General features: G+C 33.2%; 1 non-coding gene across 1 annotated transcript; it reads left to right on the top strand.

Annotated features, from left to right (window-relative positions):
- Positions 1-16,887: 16,887 nt before the first annotated feature.
- LOC125339748 lies at positions 16,888-16,994 on the top strand. Its single transcript, XR_007208600.1, has one exon. It is a non-coding gene; the product is annotated as a U6 spliceosomal RNA (small nuclear RNA).
- Positions 16,995-20,151: the final 3,157 nt, after the last annotated feature.

Genomic DNA, 20,151 nt, shown 5'->3' with positions numbered 1-20,151 from the left:
TCAACTACCAATACCACTACAACAAATGTCTGGGATTTAGAAAGCCTGGGATGTTTTTATTTTTTAGCCAAAAGAATTTACCTCTAAAATTTTCTCATTTGTCAGGATGGATTTCTTTTTCAAAACAGCAAACATGCAACTAAATAGTAAAATGTCCCCTAACATTTCTGTGAGCACTTATGTGGTACTGGTGTTTGTGAAGGTGTTATACAATTTGACCTATGCCTTTATTCCAAGGAACCCCTTAACCATCACTGAAGGCATTTTCACTGTGTAGTTTCAACACTTTCATTTATATTATTCTCTCAAGTGGAAAGCATTTTTCTTCATTTCTTGTTCTTGAGATATTTTTCAGTCCAGGAAAACTACTTTCTCCTTTAAGTAGATTTCTTTTTCTTTTTTTGTTTTCTTTTCTTTGTTCTTTTTTTTAGTTTTCCCATTTAAAATATGTCAGTTTTATTGTAGATACAAAACAGTATTTGGTGGACGATATCCATCATATAATTCTGTGTCACATTGCCGTAAATAGTAAACCCTTTCACAATTTGTAAGACATGCAATGGTGGAAATAGATATGTACATTTTCACAGTGCTTTTTTCCAGAAGAATGAGCACAGTTAATCAATAATGACAGAAATTATTTTAGAATTAATAGTGGAGGATGCTAAAAAATAAACCAACTGTACAACTCTTGGGTGGGGTAGAGAAGAAGGGAGGGTGCATGTGGGGGAAAATTGAGGGAGGAGGTAACAAGTTGATCAAGAAATGTACTCACTGCCTTACATATGAGTCTGTAACCCCTATGTACCACACTTTGACGATAAACAAAAAAAAGTTTAAGGGGCTGGGATATAGCCTAGTGGCAAGAGTGCCTGCCTCGGATACACGAGGCCCTAGGTTCGATTCCCCAGCACCACATATACAGAAAACGGCCAGAAGCGGCGCTGTGGCTCAAGTGGCAGAGTGCTAGCCTTGAGCGGGAAGAAGCCAGGGACAGTGCTCAGGCCCTGAGTCCAAGGCCCAGGACTGGCCAAAAAAAAAAAAAAGTTTAATAAAAAAAAGTGAGCTAGGTTGGCTATTAGTTCATCTCAAGTTTCCTCTCACATAGTTTATTGGAAACTGGGCCTATTTCAGAGGAAGCTATTTATGAAAATAGAATAGGACTTGAGTTCCTTGATATATTTTTTGGTGTCTTGCGAAATTTTGTAGTATGTACTCCACATTTGCAAGTGAAATTGAGTGCAGGTGTGATAACTGGGGATTTCTTAAATAGCATCAGAGTTTGCCAACCACCTGCATCCAAAATATAAGGGGTGCTTGTTAAAATGCAGGCCCTCTGAGACCCTCTGAGTCAGATTCTTTGATGGAGACTGGGATTTTAAATTTTCAATTAAGTTCATAAGTGATTTTCATGCATACTCCTCATATGAATCACTGAAGCAGAAGACATAGAACAAATATTCAGAGAAAAAATTTGTAGCCAAAGAATCCTTGACTTACTATAAAAGGTGCACAAACTATGAAAACAATAAACAAGACTTTTTGGCTATTAGTTTGCATATATAATAGAAACTATATAATATAACGTATTATATCATAGACAACATATTTATCCAAGATAGGTATATTTCTTTGTCCACATAATATTCTGCCTTTCTCACTTGTAGAATGATTACTTTTCAATTGGATGACAAAGTGCCTATAATGTTAATCTTTCCTGGATGTTTTCCAGCTACAAATAACAATATGAATGCAAACATCATCAACAGTTGATTAGGAAAAAATTAAAACAGCTTTAACATCATTATCCTGTATCTAGTTTTCCAACTGAGAACATGGGTGCAGTATATTCAATTCAGGTGAAAATAGTACACTTTCAGGGGTAGATTACAGAGGAAAAAATAAGTTTTCCAGGAGTTTAATAACCAAAAAGAACACATTCCAAATATCCTGTTTCAAGATTTATTCTAACATAAGAAATATAGAAACTTGATTATAAAAATCATCATCCTTGAGTTCTTAATACTCTTAAATGTGTGCCCTGAAGAATAATATTCTTTCCCTTTTGTCCACACCCTAATGACCAGAAGTAGTGAATATGTCATCTTAGTGTAAAATGATAAGAAGGGTAACTCTTGGGACAGTAAATGAAACTCATAGGCTGGAACTGAGTAAATCATTTACTCAATAAATTTATGCTCAAGGTAACATCATGATATCATGTTTCACACAATACTCCATTGAGCTCCCAAACCAAAACTTCATGATTTAAAAAATGAAAATTAAAACAAAAAAACAGAGTCAGATATAATGGAAAGACCTGATTTGATTATTCCATAAGCAAATTATATGTGGAGAAATATTATTTTACTTTTTATTAAGTAGTTGTACAAAAAGGTTCAAATTCCAGAAGTAGGTTTATAAGTAATGTATATCTTGATCAATGCTAATCTTTCATCATTATTTCCCATCTTAAGTCATGTTGTTTTAAATAAAATAAGGATGTGTTATAAAGATAGTACAAATAATGAAACAAAAGAAGGGAAACAAAAACTGTGGAGTATGGAAGGATTTTGACATTTATGTAGTTACACTCTGTGATGTCTCTAGAACGATAAAGTCAACTCATGACACATTTTTTGAAACATAGCCTCATTGGTACAGGAGTCATATGTGTAAATCTCTTTCTTGACTCTAGTGACAGTTGTGTGTGTGTATATATATATGTGATAATATATACGTGATAAAATATATATGTATATATGTGATTATATATATGTGATAAAACTGTGTAGGTCTATATACACACACAGATATGCACAGGTGAATGCAGGTAAAATTGGGAAAATCTAAAGAAGATTTCTGAATTATATTGATGTAATAACAGATAAATTTTAGTCAAATGTTTAATTATAGCTGGTGTCAGTCAAAATGTTATTACCATTTGGTAAAGCTAAATAGAGAATACAGGGGATTTCTATTAACTGTTTTACAAACGTGTATTTCCAGAATGTTTGAATAAAATATAATTATCTTAGCCAATTAACCTATGTCCATTTAGCTTGAAATATCTTATTAAATAATGAATCATACTGCTTGAAATACAATGTGATGACTGTCACCCACCGTATGAAATTAGTTAATATATAAAAAATAATATTGAGTTATTTTGGATATAGAAGTTTGATGTCAGGACATTACAATTGCAGGGAAGGAATCTACATGTTGGACCATGCCACAAGACTTTGTATTTGTTATTATTATTATTTTTTAAAAGGTCTCATGATTTTCTGGGCCATTCTGGACCCAAATTCTTTTATTAACCCCTGGAATGTCAAGTGTGTGTGCTTGGGCTGGCCTCAAATTGATATCTTCTCAATCTATATTGAGATTATAGATCTGAAGCACTGTATCTATAAATACATATTTTCAGTTTTTAATCTTATGCTTCTGTGGTACTATAATTTGTTTACCAAAGAATTGAAATTAAATATTTAAAAATTTTGTATGAACAATTTTGGTCAAATCCTAGCTCTGTTCTCACTTGAGACAGAGTCCTCCTAAATCAGCAGCTGTGTAATGGGTTAGTAATTATTTTATTCCTCATTTAAAATATTTTGTACTGGAAATTCATGTTTTTATCTAAAAAAGTATTTTATTTGTCATGCAAATAAGTATGCATATATGACAGTCATTTTTCTTTGAATAGTTATTTCCAAGAATGTTATTTGTTATTGTAGTATAAAAGAAAAGAACAACGAAAATTTCAGATTATGTATCATATAAAATTATGTATAATGAAAATGGGTTTTAATGCCTCACATCTTACTTCAGAATAGTCCCTAATTTGTCTATTTAGTAATCACCGTACTTGTCTCTATGTATCTCTCATTTCAATTTATACAAGAGAAATCAGTTTTTATAAGGTATAATTTTATCTGTCTGTGGTGCCTGATCTAAACACTCCCTTTTCATTATTAATAGAGAATAAAAGGTGTATGTGTCAAATACTGACATCTTTAGTGCATCTCATTTTCAGAGAATATAGTAACAAATATCCAGCTATTTTCCATGATTAATGGAGTTTTCTGTCATTTACTTCAGGATATCCCCTCAACACAAAACATATATGAAATGGCAAAAGTTAATATCGAATATAAAATATAGTAAGTATAGATATAGGTGGTGTGCTTTGACACAGCCTAAAATTTAAACTTTTTAACTGAAATGAAACCTAATGAAAGAGGATTTACACTTGTTAGCTCATATCAAACCCAAAAAATGGGAGCTTTGTGTTTTATCTGTTTGTAAATCAGAAGAGTACAAAAGCCAGCTATATCAGTGGAGAAAAAACAAATCATTTCATCAGGAGACCGGTGCCTACAATTGTTAGGTCGAACCTGTTAAGCTACCTAGAGCTTTCCTTCAACCCTTTCACAAAGGGAAATGGAAATAAATATGTGGACTCTAAGGTATTTTTCCATTCTGAGTCCATTAACGGGCAATCATAGTGGTGGGGGTGGGGGTGATTCCAGGAGAGATGGGAAGGGTCAGTTACAAGGTGAAGGTTAACACTGGTTTTCAAAAGTGTAATTATCTGTAATATTCTAGGCATTGACAACTCATAACTACACTGTAATTTATTTGCAAGTTTAACCTCTTGATACACTCTGTTATATTTTGAAATTTTAAATACACTGCATTTCATGCATCAGTGCAGCACTTAATATTCAATTTCAAAATATATACATTACTCTGGAGGAATACCACTGAACTATTTCATCAAACAACTGATTTCATCAAAGAAATTAAAAATTCTTTTTGGAAAGATCTATGCAGTCCAATTTTCAACTTATTTGTTGTAATTCATGATGGAGTGAGTCTAACAGAGCCCCTAAATAAAGAGAATTAAAATTAAAAAAAAAAACATAACTCAAGGGAAACTTATGTTTTGGAAACGGAGAACAGTTCAGAAAAACAACTCGTCACAGAGAATTTGAGTACATGAGACTTTCATCTTTGTGGTAAGGTAAGACTCTCCTGGACTTTCCTGCCCTGAATTGATGTGAACCATGATGCTCAGAACTCAGCCTCCTGAGAAGTTAAGGTCACCGACATAAACTTCAGGTGCTTGACTTAAAAAAAAAAAATCTCAATGAATAATTCCAAATAAGAGATTGAATAAACTAGATGAACCCATCTAAAGATGACTTATTTTAATACACCCATCTGTACATCAAACATCTGCCTGTATGATTTCCATGCTGCAGACATTTTAAAATCTTTTACCCTTGAGACTTCCATACTGCTTAGCATGCAGCTAAATTATATTCAAACAATATTTGCATATGTTGTATGATTTGGTAGACTAAACCCCGAGTTGCTGCTCTCAAAAGAACAAGCTCAATGTTTACTTGTGAATTTACTGACTTTATGCACTTTAAATAGAAAAAAAAGTAGAAAATTCTGTTTGGGGAGTTTATAAGAATAGATTTGTATTCATATAGCTGGATGATATGCAAACATGGAAACTTTTCCACTTTCTTTCCCACTCTGTGTGGAACTTACAACCAGGTACATAACAATAAGCAACCCTGTTATTTTTATCAGACTCTTATGGGAGCATTGATCTCTACAGTTTTGTTTGTTTCTTTTCTTTTTCACTTAAGGAGAAAGAATGTAACAGAAACAATCTGACAATAACTTAGATATTTACAATCAGAGATCTTTCGATCTGTGACCTTCAAAGTAAAATAAATCTCTGATGGATATTACTTCAAATACAAAAAGTAGAAGTAACAGTCCTGGTTCATTAGGCAATTAGGTTTGACTTAGAGAAGAGACAGCCTATGAAATGTGAATTGAAAAGCTTCATTTAAATTAGGAAAACAAGGGCTGGGAATATGTCCTAGTGGTAAAGTGCTCGTCTCGTGTAATTGAAGCCCTGGGTTTGATTCCTCAGCACCACATATATAGAAAAAGCCGGAAGTGGCGCCGTACCTGTGGCTCAAGAGGTAGAGTGCTAGCCCTGAGCAAAAAGAAGCCAGGGAAAATGCTCAAGCCCTGAAGCCACGCCCCAGGACTGGCAAAAAGAAAAAAAAATTAGGAAAGCATAAAAACGTTTCCTTAAGAATTCAGGAACTGGAGTGTCCTTATGTAGGATTTGATGATGAAAAGTTTTGACTAGAACTTAGCCAAGTACTGAAACAAGAGAGGAATTATATAAGAGGGAAAACAACAGGACACATGCAGATTTTAGATGTAGAACATCTTGGCAGCAGATATGTGGACCTTATGAGCACAAGTGAATATTGGTGAAAAACCACTGTCATGGTTTCTTCACTCTGTGAAAGCACTTAAGGGAACCCAGCTTTTCTACTCAATTACGGATATTGATTTCAGAAGCTAGGGTCATGGAAGTTACAGAAAATGAGGGAATCTTGGAAATGATTCCAGCCAATGGTGTTCTTCTCCATCAAGTTTGAACTCTGCACATAAGTCCCGGCTGGTTCAGGGTAACAGGCTTGCAGAGCAATAAGCATCAATAGATTAAAAACAAAACAAAACAAAACAAAAACTATGCTCTTCTTTTGTCCAAACAGATGGGTACATCTGGTAGGCAACTTTGTAATTGTGTACTTATTTCAAGTGGCCTGTCAAAGATATTAATCAAAATTTGCTTTAGCAGCAAGAATGAGAATTTCTCTTAAAGTTTGTGTATCTCTAGGCAAAGGTAAAAATAAAGCCTGACTCATAATTATTTTATCATATAAATACTTCAGATATATTCTAGTCACTTTTTATAAAAGAACTATATTTTCCACTTTCAATAGTCTAGGGATCTCATGTATCTTCCAAAAACAAAAAAAAAAGTTTAATGCAAGATCAACAGTTTCAGATTCAATATCAAATATTGATTGGCCCAATATAATGAGCGATTATACCCATTTGCATGGCTGATTCATTGCAGTTTGGTATTTCAAATATTAACACTCATCCTAGTTAGCATTTATCACATTTATTCTATACACATGCCTATACTAGGTACAGTTCTTATTTTTTGTTTCATTGACTTTATTTTACTCTTTCAAAAGATTAGCATGTTTTGATGGTTCATGTCTGTAATCCTACCTACACTCAGGATTGTGATCTGAGGATCGCAGTCAGAAATGTCCACAAGACTCTATATCCAATTAACCAGCAGAGAGCAAGTTTGGAATAATGACTCAAGTGGCAGAACGCCAGAGATAGATCTAGAGCATGAGACACTGAGTTCAAGCTCAGTAAGGATATGAAAATGAACAAAGCCAAATATTTTCTCTTTTATTTCCCTAGCCCTCTTCCTCTCCTTTTCCTTCTCAAAATTCCTCCTTTTCCTCTTTGCCCTCCCCCTTACCCTCTTCCTTTCCTTCCCCACATCTCCCTTAAAACAAAGAATTTAATGTGGGGTGAATCTAGGATTTGGAAATTTATAAATTCCCACTTCAACTAAACCACAACACTGTCTTTTAGTCCAGGTTGGAATATTTCTTAAAACACAATATGTGTAAAATCATGTGTATCAGCTATAGTTTTGTTCTCACTCATAAATAAGATAATTTATACTTGGAAAGGAGAGGAATGATACTTGTGGGGAAGTAATGTAGAGAAATTGGTACTTGTACAAATGGATTTCAAATATTAATGTGCATATAATTTTAATTTAATATTCTTTGACATTTTGATTATTTTCAATCCAATAATCCCTCAATAATTATTGGATCTGTCTTTTCATAAAGTTATTCAATCTCTTTCTGTTTAAGTTACTACGTGGGTAGAAATGTTAGGGCTTCTTGGCTTATAGTTACAAATCTCCAGTGAGAAGTTTGATAACTTAAGAGTTCTACCTTCAGTATTAACTTTCAATGGGGACCTAGGGAACATGTTTTTCCTTCTACATATCTCAGATATTTTCACTGTGAAGTTGATATCTATGACCCTAAAGTATTTTCCAGCATTCATCCTACTTCTTAAGAAATGGCTAAAATATTTTCATGGCATTGCTTTGTACTACACAACAGACACTAAAATCCTCAATCCATTTTGTGGGCCAATCCTATGAGATGTTTTATTGCTACACATGCTTTGCTTTATTTCTACAAATATCCCTGTTTTGCCAACACCAAAAGATATTAACATGTTATTCTCTAGATCATTCTTGTATATCTGTGTGTTTCTCCCCAAAAGTCCACAAACAAGCCTTCTGTGGTCCTGTTCTTTTGAGTTCTCTGTACTTCCTTTTAAGTTTTGTCTGACAATTGCAATCATTGAATTTGCAATGAAGCATTTAAAACCTGCATCTTCAATAAGAAGACAATAGGTCTTTGTCATACATGGACCATTGGTGCTGCTGAACTGTGTAACCAGATCACAGGTTCAGGTGCTGGTACATAAAATAAGAATTGACCTCATTTCCCTCAGTAATCAATAATTCTAACAAAACAGTATTTCTTCTCACAATTGCTGTTTCACAATCTCATATGAAATTACCACAGTCATCAAAGGTGTTATCTCATTTTCTAGAAATACTTTTAATTGAGATGTTAAATATCCCTTCCACCTTGAAGAAACATCAAAACCACTCTACGTTGTCTAGTATCAATAGAAAAATAACAACAGCTCTCAAAGAACTATCTTCCTTTTAAAAACAAGAGAAGGTTTAGAGACTTTTTTTTCTCCACTCAGTCACTCTCAAAATATTTATCATAAATTTAGCTGGACAACAATGAATGAAACCAACTCCAAAATTGCAAGAGAAGTAGTTTGAAGCTAGGAATAAGGACAGTGAGCAAATTAATGCCAGATGAAAAAAAATGTGGTATTTTTTATGCCTTATGTAGTAGAGAGCCTCAGGCCATCTGTTTCACCTTCGTACATGACAGAACTAGTAGCATATCCCTAATTTGCACTTATATGTAAAAATCCACAGGATTCATTTTCATATTGATGGCTATGCTTGCAGTTTTCCAATGTGTAAATTAATAAATGTCTAGTGTGTGGGGTTTCTTCCTCTCCAAAGATATATACATTCTTCTTGTTTACTCACTGAATGTACCGTGTGAGACTTCATTCCATAAGAGCTCAGCATCACATCTACAGGAGTTATTTTACCACAGGAATCAGGACTTCCAAGCAAGTGATCAGACATATAGAGATGTTGGGGTTGTTTATGTTTGGATTGCTCCACTATGGTTAGCTCCTCTGGAACTTACCTGATCTAAATTGTGTCCTAGTAAGTACCAAGGAAAGGGCACCGCTATAAAACTGACTGGGTAAGATGACTCTTTTGTTTACTACTTCTGTCTTGTTTCTTGATTTCTTTTTGTGTGCTATTACCTTGCCCTATTAACGCAACTTGGTTACACATTCTGCTAAGTAAGTCATCTGATCATGACATTCTCTTCTAAGGAAGGCAAATTGAAACATTAACATTATCTACCTCTTACTTTCTCTCTTGCTCTATCCTGTGTCATATGATTATGCAGTCTTTAATTGATTGATGTCATGCAACACCAAGTCATATTCTCTTCAAGAACCTTTCCTCCTCAATAATTTGACTTGATGCTAACCAAACACATCCAAAGTATGAGAGTGAAATAGGAAATAAATCCTAAGCCAATGTTCAATATGAACATTCACACAATGCCCATGATTCCAATTGTAAGAGGTAAAAATAGTTGTGATCTGTTCATTACCAATATGACATCAGAACTTCTGTTATTTCAAGAAAGAGCCAGGTATTCTACTCCACATTTCCTTTTAAAAGCTTTTGGACCAGAAGAACCAATCATGCCAATCAATCCAAGGAAAGAGATGCATCAGTAATTTGTTTATTGTTTATTTATTATGTTTAAGTAGTCAAAGGAGATGCCATTTAACAAAGTGTTCATTTATAGAATGTATGTTGATATTGGTCATCCCTTCCAACATTCTCATCCATCTTTCTCCTATCCAGCTCCCCTCAGTCTTCTTAATTTTGTAGGATATACATTGGATCCTTGTCTTCATTCCCCCCCCTCCCCGCTTCTCTTCATATATCTACCATTTTTTTATTGGACTCTACCTCACCCCTTTCCAATTCCCACTTCCTGCACTATTATCTTTGGCTTTCTAATTAATTACAGTATTTGAGATCTCCCTTGAACCTATAATCCACTGTATTTCACTTAATGCATTTGTTTATATTTGCATACCACTCGACATATTTATTTATGAGTTTGTAAGCTAAGTCTAGCTTCTACTTATAAGGGAAAACATGTCCCTCTGGGCCTGACTTACTTCACTTGACATAATGCGTTTGCAAATATTTCCACTTCTATACAAATGATACAACGTTGGGATTACTCCTTAGCCCAGTTAGAGTGGCCATTACCAAGAAACAAACAATAACAAATGCTGGTCAGGATGCAGCCAAAAAGGAATCCTAATACACGGTTGGTGAGAAGGTAAACTTGCTTAGTACCTCTGCAAAGCAGAATAGAAGTTCTTCAAAACAAAACAAAATAAAACATAAAATTACACTATGACTCAGCAATTCCACTCCTGGACATTTACCCCAAAGATTACAAGCCAGGATACAGTAAAGCTACCAGAAAGACTGTTTGATGCAGCGCCATTCACCAGACTCAAGGTTTGGAAACAGCACAAATGCCCCTCATTGGATGAATAGATCAAGAACATTTAACACCTCTCTCTCTCCCTCCCTCCCGCCCTCCCTCCCTTCCTCCAGCCCTCCATCTCTCTCTCCCTCTCTCTCTCTCTGCGTCCTTCCCTTCCTCCTTCCCTCCTTCCTACCCTGTCTCTCCATAATTTCTAGCTAGCTAGCTAACATATATGTTCAAATACACATTTATAAAATGGAAGTCTATTCATCCATTAGAAAGATTAATCTTGCAGTATTTGTAAAGAAATAGAAAATGTTAGTATTGATCCCCTAGTGAATTTTAGCTCTTGGTATCCAGTAGACTGACACATTTTTGAGAGAATACAGAAGCAACACTTTCTAGACAACTAAGAAAATACATTACATTAGGTCACCTATTGATGACTTCCTGATAATATCTAGAATCTACCTTCATTTGTGTGAAATTATTTGCATATTTTTCCACTGTAAATCAATTTCAGGTCATGCAAAATTTTAAGTATATGTACGAATTGCTAGTGTGTTTGCAAACTTGTACACCATCATTTTAATTTATTTTTGCATTACATTACATGAATATGTATGTGGCTAAGGAAAACAGTGTAAAAAGCCAATACTTATATGTCACAAAGCATTTCTTGTTGAAAATTTAATTCACTGTTCATTTAGATTCATATTATATTTATTTTTCAAAACAAGCAATCATTTATTCTGTAGCTGTTGATCTACAGTAATATTGTATTGCTGTCTTCGTATAAATGTTGGTCAAAAGATCATGAAGGCATTGCTTTTAAGAAGACATTAATGGATTCTACTATTTCCAACAAACAACTGTTTTAAACATACCCCTCCCTCTGGGTATCTGTCAGGTCTTTTAGAAAACTATCATCAGTCTTATTTGTCACATATAATTGTATCTTTTTTTGAGTAATTATTTGTGATGTTTTATAAGAACAAAATTACTCACAAAAAAGTACAAGACAAAATAATATCTTGGAATCTACATAGAATTTAACAGTGTCAATATGGTAACTCTTCATTCTCCCCCCCCCCAAAAAAAATTATTCTATGACCTTTGATCCAGCTCATTTTCCAGAAATGGCTGCTTAGAGATTGGTAGGAGCTCAAATAGACTCAAATAGAGATCACTGGCCAAGCAGAATAAGCTTAGAGCAGACATTGCAGTATTATTATTTCAGGTCTTTGTATCAAAGGATCAAACCCTCCCGGCTTTACAGAGACCAAAAAAGATTAAACCAACCGCAAAGTGAAACCAAGAATTTGTCAAACAGCAATGATTTCTGATTTCTGCATATTATACCTTTGAGGTTAATATTACCATAATACTTGGTATATTTTATGTACAATATTTGCTGTTGGAGTAATATACTATCATTTTTAATCAATTCAACAATGTATTTTTCTGTGAAAACAAATTCAGTTACAAAGTAGGCTGAAATAAAAATGTCAAGTTATTGACAAAAGTCTTGAATTTGCATATGTTTATTTGTATTTGTATGTGTACACATATCCATTTTTCAAAGGAAAGCGATAATTGCTTTAATCAACATTAGAAAGAAGTATTTGTCAGAAGATACTAAGTAGAGGATTCATTTATATGTTCATGCCCTCAAAACAGTTTCAAGTGAATAAAAACTATGATGTAGAGATAGATTTGTCATGATAATCTGCCATCTGTACTAAGGGGTGGGGATGTGGTAAAGCAGAATGTACCTACTGAGCATGTATGAAGCCTGGGTCCAATCCTCAGTATTGTGTATAATGATGGGTATTAAAAGTAGTAAGTAAAAGAAGGGATGACATTGTCAAAAAATCAATGTACTCTTTATCTGACTTACAGAACTGCAAATCCTCTCTACATCACCGTTATAATAACAGTAGAATGAAAATAATACTAAGGACATTTAAATATGCCATATGTTGGAAACGTTTGTTTTGAATGACACTTTGAATTGTTACTTACAGGCAAGATTAATACACGGTTACAGTCTTTAAGTGTTTAGTATATATTTCTACCTATCTATCAATCACCTATTTCTGTTTCCTTCGATATCAATACATGATAATTTCTTAAGATCTTTAACCATTATTAACATATATGTGTTATATATGTGTGTGTGCGTGCACACACACAGTTCATTTATTTATGTTTCTTTCTGTGTTTTTGTATTGGAGCATAATGACATTCCTTATCTGTATTACCAGTGCAGTGAAATTGAGTAGTAAACACAAACACACACATAAAGAAGGTCAACAAACCCTCCATAACTAAATTATATAAGCTAATCTCCAAGTTTACAGTTAGAGCCTTGTACTTGTTAGGCTGTAACTCTAAACACACACACACACACACACACACACACACACACACACACACACACACACACACACACTATTGTAGCCCTTTTCGGTTTTACTTATATGACCTTACACTTTCACCCACAGTTGTCCTTGGACAAATTTTGCTACTTATCACCCTATGTAACTGGGCTTACAAACATGTGCCTTGAACTCAGCATGTTAGATAACATGGTCTCACTTGCTGGTTTAAAACCGCAATCCTATTAATTTTCATCTCTGGCCTTAAAGAAAGTATTTTATACAAGAATTTGACTATACTTTAAGGGTTTTTTGTTATTGTTGTATTATCTCTGTTTTTATCATAGTGTTTGGGACCAATTCAGGGTTTTGTACATTCTAAAAAGACACTGTTACTGATTCCCATCCGGTTTCAGGAGTAGTGTTTGTTCATTATTCTATTTGCTAGTACAGAAACAGTGACACAAAGAGCAATCTCTCTGCAAAAAACGTCATTAAATCCAGAGAAATGCTATTTGTGTTTATGAAAAGAACTCCAATATAATAACTTTGCAATCATATTTGGAACAATTCCTTTTATATGCCCAAGCTCATTAAAGATGTTTCATTAGATTATTGTATGTGATTCATTATTCTCAAATCTGAGCAATTTGACAATAAACTTTATCTATAAACAAATCTGGTTTTACAGTTTCCAAGGATAAATATCACTCAGTCCAAAATAAATTAGATCTTCTTGTGACCAGACAAATGCCAGACAGTAACTTGAGAAAATTAATTCCCACAGACATACATGAAGTGTCTCAATATGCTTCCATTTCCATCTTTAACCAAACCTTAATGGATCTAAAAATCATTTTATCTTATTTTCTCATCTTTTGAATCTGGCATTTATTTACTAGATGGAGAGTGAAAGCCTATATAAATTCCATTGACTGTACGTGTTGCCCTTGTTTGAAAATTGTTTTAAATAAAAAATATGATACCTCAATGATTAGCATCCAAAGACATGTTTGGAAGCTGAAATACAACGTGAGTTAACTGGATAAATAGTTAAGAAACAAAGGAAGAAAATTAAGGCAAAACCAAAGGAAACAACAACAACAACAAATACACTAACAACAACCTGAAAGGAAAAAAATACTTTATATTTTGCACATTTATGCATACTGCAGAAATTTTGTTCTGCCTGAATGGGGGTTCAAACCTCAGTCATGTGAAGATACTAGTAATATATGTCATTCTTGAGAATTTCCAAAGCCTATTCTTTAAAATCCAGACCATGGAAAACTTGGTTGATAATGGAAACAGATATCATAGCTCTTATGGATTTGTTGAATGAGTAATGAGAGAAAATGATAACAATGCAAAGTTTTGAAATCCTCATGTGCACAACAGACTAATGAAATGTAGTCACTTTTATGTCTTATTTAAAAACAAGATTAAATTCCTCTCTTTAATATTCTAATGTCTGGAAATTAGGTTTAAAACTCCCCTCATTCATTATAGGTACAGAATAATCAAAAGAATAGAAATTTTCATCACAAAGCTAATTGCATTTTCAAATGACCTAATACATAATGAATCATTAAAAATGATCTATTCTATAATAATTACATACTACTAAAGGTTAAAATAGCTTTAACATAAGAAAAGAACTGTAATTGAAATAAATTCCAGCTTTTTATTGCGTTTTCCAACTCTGTAATTACTGGGTGATATTTGAGTTTTATAAACTTTTCCTAATGAGAGTACTGATATTTTATGTGCTCCAAAAATGAACATTTTCTCATGTCATAATCATAATCACTCTGAGACTGGTATGAAACAAACTTCCAGAAAACCATCCAGCATTGATTGTAGGTAATTAGCTCTTCAGATCACTGATCTCTAATTACTATTGTCCAACAAAAGTTTCACTTCTAGAAAATTAAGCATCCTTCTTTTCATGTATCCAGTAAAGGCCTTCATCCTTCTTTATAACTTCAAAAGAAATCAATTCATATATGCACACATAAATTAATATTAGAAATATTAAAATACTCAGATCACATTACAATTGAATTGAAATACTCCTATTTATTTATAAGATCAGAGCCAACAACAGGTCTAAAAATAAGCGTAACTTGAAAAAGAACTGCATAAAGTTCATTTTAACTTCCTGACCTCTGCTATTAGAATGGTTAAATTATAATAAACTGCAAGATAAGAATAACATAGTAGATATAATATGATATACAAGATCAAAAGAATACAAAATCTGGGTAAATCATCAATTCTCAGAAGTGCAGAGCAGGTGAGTTAGATTGTTACCATAAAAATTACCTAATGATCACATTTTTTTTCAAGTCAAAATGAGATTCAGTAATCATGAAGAGGCTTCAGTTGTAAGCATTTATTTTCCAGTTGAAGTGATTCTTGATAATCATAAAGCATGATTGCTGTTACTGTTTTGAAAGGAATCAGAAACCATACAGTTATTATGCTAATAATATAGTTTTTAGGTTTAAGAGCACAGTGCATTTGTTTCTCTAAGCCTATTCTCAAATATCAAGGTCATTGCAGCAAAGGTGATCTTCAGCAATGTATCTTAGGAGAAAGGTCCAGAACAAGCTCACACTTCTTGGTGAGGCTACCAACCCACATGATTAGCACTAAAACAGAAGATTGGCCCAATGAGTAACAGTCTTGAATATGAAAGCTAAATAAACAGCAGTCAGGGGAAAAAATAGATGATGCTATTCAAGGTAAGCATTAAAATAAAGATGTTCACTGGTGGTTAAAACTCTTTCTTTTACTAATAACTAGGGGAAATACATATATCAGAAATAGAATGGGTTTTACAAGTTGGTTAGTAAGGTGTACCACTTGGTGAAATGATTTAACCATCATAAAAATGTTTATAATATGTAGTAGATTATCTTTCAAACCTTATGTGAACATATACTTTTTTAATTTAAAGCAATATATACATACATATGTGTATAAATATACATAATTGTAATTATAGATATATGCATACATACTCGAAAACAGACGCAGGGGAGATTGTGGAAAGTCCCTGGAGTTTTTAAACATGGTGGCATGTTTAATGAGGTAAAAGATTCTTCACAAAGGACCTAGCCTTACCTCTTGAAATCTTAATCTTCACTATAATCACACTATGTCACCATCTATTTTTACACCATGCCTATCCTGTTTCCATTATATTGGCATACTGTAGTAGTCTCTATTTGTACAACCATGCTTTACTTTTCACTTAAGAATAGTCAATTGACCTTTAAATAGTGGATGACCCCACACAGTGTAGATCAGCCAGATGCAGAACATAATTCCTTTTGTCAGTGAGCATCATATTTTATGATTTATGGGGTATAAAACCTTTTCTGTTCTACTGAGAGATGTTAATTCAGACAGAGATCGTATTCCCCGTTGTTTGTCTTGGTGTACTATTGCATTCCAATAGCAAATGATCTGAGATTGGGTGATTTTAGTGAGAGTTATTTAGGTCATAGTTTTAGTGGCTGAATATCTAAGACATCTAACATCAAGGCCTCTGTAAGAACTTTTTGAAGAATTCCTGCATGGAAGATGGCATAACTTCCTGGGATTGGGTACATCAACAACAATGAATGAAGCAGATTGAATCTATGTCCAGAGAGGAGGGAAGGGAGCATAGAGGAGCCAAACTTTTTCGTGGATGGGGGGACGGTTTCTTAGGGGAAAATTGCACTGTCCTGTGGGATCTATATTAATTATTTCTGAAACTAGAGTTATCCTAGTCAAGTTAATGCCTACTAGATCCACCTCTTATCGTTCCCAGTACTTCTCCATATCAAATTTCCAGCATACAAAATTTTCATTGTGTGCTTGCTTTGGCAGCACATATACTAAAATTTGAACAATACAGGGTAGATTAGTATGGCCCTTAGGCAAGGATGACACACACATTAGTAAAGCGTTCCATATTTTTATAAATAAATTTAAAAAAATTTATTGCCTTTCTTGGAATCCGAAGCACGGAACAGGCACTGTCGCTTCTTGAATTTGGTCCTTGCATAAGGTCAAGTAAACAATAGTATTCTCCAAATAATAATCAAGAGGATATAGGTTTATGTAATTTAAGAATGAATTAAGAATTTAAAGTTTAAAACAAAAATTATTTAATGCATGAGTGTTTAACTAGTTAGACACATAAAAAGATAAAAGTACCAGCTATTCTGGAAAGACTAAATTTCTTTTGAAATGAATATGTAAACAGTAGGAAAATATTTTTAATCCCATTATGATCTCAGCTAATTATAAATTAGAGATGAATTAGTCAGAAGGATGGATATATAGGATACCTTCTAAACAAGAATTATATAACAATGAATAGTCTATACAGAAATGAAAAAGAGCTACTGTATTGGGAGATGACAATTTCTATTTTATTAGACATTTTCCTTCTGAGAGATATTCTTGTTATGTTCTCCAGATTGGCTTTGAACTAATAATTATTTTCTTTACATCATTGGCATGTTGGAACTACCAGCACTTGGGATCACAATTAAGTATAAATGGCATACTCTTTAGAGAATAGATCCATTAATAAATGTTTATAATAAGTTAGGGAAAAGATTGCCTCTGATTCCAAAGTTACAAAAGTTTGCATCGCTTTAACCACAGCTTGCTGATCACTGTTTTTGAAGCAATCCATAGTCCTCAAAATTTAAGAGAATCATAGCCAAGACTTGAAGTACTCTGTAATTCATATCAAACTGAGTCTTGTTTGTTTTGATTTTTGCTTTCATTTGTAATAGTTTGAAAGGTTTGGTAGCATTTCCTTTAATGTGGCAGGAAGTATTGTTTAACACTTTGAGAATTCATAAGTAATAGATTGAACAAGCTTTAAAGTAAATGTGCCACAAAACTATCAGTTATCTAATACATGACTGGAAATAGGCTAGAATTGTGACTAAATATAGAAAAATATTCTTAAACAGATTGCATTCTCATTTATGATTATAAAAATTATTGAGAAAAATAGTATCAAAGAAGTTATTTGGAAGAGATTCATAAACTTACTATGTATTAGTTATATTATCTGTAAGATAAAAAGCTTGCAATTACTGAATGGTGGTTGTGGCAATTAACTAACATATATGTAAATGGTTCATTTCTAATTCTATTTAAATATGGTTATTGATATTCGAAAAGTTGCATGAGGATATATGTTGTTGGCAGTGATCTCTGAAAACCAATTTAAATTCACAATGTCAATAATGGTATTTGATAAAATTCATATATCTGTATTAATAGACTGAATTAATGTCCAAAATTAAAGGTGAATTGGAAAAGGACCAGGATATGAGAATTGCCTTGCAGTTCTTGAAGTTTGTTAATAAAAATCTAAACTCCAGTATTTACTATTCTTGCTATTGGCTTGCGATCAATTAACAACCTTGAGAAAGATCTATGGTGCCTAAGCATGACACATGTGTCATTATATGTCATTCATTGTGTCAGAATGAGTTATTCAATAAATGGAAACTAAATAAAATTAAACACTGAAATTATAATTTCCTTGTAGGTATGGAACTGTGTGTACAGAGACAAACCCAAAACAGTCCTCTACATTAGCAAAATAAAATACATTGAGCAGCAGAAAAAAATGGCCATATGGGTTTAGGAGTATGGGGCATGGAAGAGATAATGAAGAAATAATCAAAGCAGAACAGTAGAATGTATATTTAGGCGTCATTCCCTAAATTCAGAATTAAATTAAAAGATTAAAAAATTTAGAAGAGCAGCCTTCAGAAAAGGTGACGAAAATCGTCTTCAAAATGACAACTACAAGACTCACAGACTAGTAATTATAGGTGTTTAATAAAAAATAAGAAAAGAGAAACAATAGCATTCTTAATTATAACAACCTGAGGAAGTTCAGCATAAACATAATGAGAGGATATTTTCAGATACATGAAGTTTTAGAAATGATTTACAAACCAAAATGAATACTAATGAAATACCAAGAATATGAATTGCAGAAGATAAAAAATTTAAACCAAGAATCTGACAAAGGAAAATAATCAGATCTGTTTCGGGAGTGTTAAGACTTTTCCTCAGCAGCACTGGGAACTGAAGATAATGTCAAACTGTCTTCAAATTTCTGAGGAAAAATAATATTTGAATGTAAAATCCTATTTCCTGTCAAATGAGCATTTGTAAAGAATGTGAACATAAATGGTTCTGTTCAGTAGAAACAGGGAATCCCACCACCCAAAGGAAGCTTAAAAAAGGAAGATGTAGGGATAGATTCAAGAAAATGTGAGGAACATAGCTTCAGCATTCCTAGTATTGTGTGGCTTTGAAAATTTCCAGATGATCCTAATGCCTATATTTGGTTTCAGGGGTAAAAGTAGGGCAAACATCAGGGACTGGAGAATGGACATTCCAATTTACAGAACCAACAAATATTAACACAATTTCAAAAAAGAAGAAAATTCCGAAATGAAATCTAATAAAGCATCAGAAGTAAACAATATACACACAAAAAAACAGAGCATATAGGAAACACACAATAGAAGGCACGAACCAACAAAACAAGATGAAAAAAAGTAGAAGACATGTGAAAAGAAATTGGGAATTTATGCATAAGTGGTCATACATAGCCCTTCAAAATACAATTATAAGAAAAAATATACAGTGATGAAAATTTTAGTGGTATAAAAATGGCATGTAGAAATGTACTGAAAATGGAAGCAAAATATCATAATCATCTCTTTGGAGAAAAAAAGGTGGTGTATGTGTATGTGTGTGTGATAGCGAGGGAAAGAGAGAAAGAGAGAGGGGGAAGAGAGGGAAGAAGGAGAGGGAAAATGTATGTGCTGGAACACACACTTCTGTAAATTCAAAGTTGCTTTCATGATTTATTCCAAATCGTCCTTATAAATTGTCTGTGAATCTTTCATATAAGACTGCTTCCTTTCCTGTATCATTCTCTAGGACTTACATAAGCAAAACCGTAAGAAATGATAAATGAGAAACATATCAAATTTGAGCTATGTCCAAGAGACGGTGATCCCAGGAGAGTGATCTCATGCACATGTTTATAGTTTTTGGAGATTATTCTCATTCCAATAAACACT

The sequence above is a fragment of the Perognathus longimembris genome, chromosome 21, assembly GCF_023159225.1.
Source record: "Perognathus longimembris pacificus isolate PPM17 chromosome 21, ASM2315922v1, whole genome shotgun sequence".
NCBI classification, from domain to species: domain Eukaryota; kingdom Metazoa; phylum Chordata; class Mammalia; order Rodentia; family Heteromyidae; genus Perognathus; species Perognathus longimembris.
The sequence above is the reverse complement of the archived record's forward strand: the minus strand, read 5'-3'. Positions and strand labels throughout refer to the sequence as shown.